The sequence below is a fragment of the Hibiscus syriacus genome, unplaced genomic scaffold (genome assembly GCF_006381635.1).
Source record: "Hibiscus syriacus cultivar Baekdansim isolate YM2019G1 unplaced genomic scaffold, ASM638163v2 tig00111199_pilon, whole genome shotgun sequence".
Taxonomy (NCBI): Eukaryota; Viridiplantae; Streptophyta; class Magnoliopsida; order Malvales; family Malvaceae; genus Hibiscus; species Hibiscus syriacus.
The window spans coordinates 759,092-759,551 of record NW_024063015.1 but is presented as its reverse complement, the minus strand read 5'-3'; the positions used below and the strand labels follow the sequence as shown (position 1 = coordinate 759,551).

Sequence of the window (460 nt, the reverse complement as noted above, 5' to 3'; positions counted from 1 at the left end):
GCCCGTCTAGCTCAGTTGGTAGAGCGCAAGGCTCTTAACCTTGTGGTCGTGGGATCGAGTCCCACTGAGGGCAATTCATAACGGAGGTCTTCCATGGAAGCTGCTCTCAACCTGGCGTTGAGGGCAACCTACTACCCTATCTCCCCCTTACCCCATTACATATGGGAATAGGGTCATCTAAAAACATTATAGGATATATGGATCAACTTAGATATCAATGAACTTTTATTAAAATTTTATTTTATATATATTTTGAAATAGAGATGTTTCCTAATTAATTCAAAAAATGAGTTGTTTTAAATATAACAGTTGAATATAATTTTTATTAAAAGAAAGATCGAATATCTAGAAATGGGATTACAAAATTAAATAATGTTGCACCAAAGACAATTCTCATAAAGCACATTCTAACATGGTCGTCATGAAAACGAAGCTACAGAGCTAGATAGCACCTTTGTCG

At 36.1% G+C, this 460-nt stretch overlaps 1 non-coding gene across 1 annotated transcript; it reads left to right on the top strand.

The window, feature by feature from the left end:
• TRNAK-CUU lies at nt 1-73 on the top strand. Its single transcript has one exon. It is a non-coding gene; the product is annotated as a tRNA-Lys (tRNA).
• The last annotated feature ends 387 nt before the right edge of the window (nt 74-460 follow it).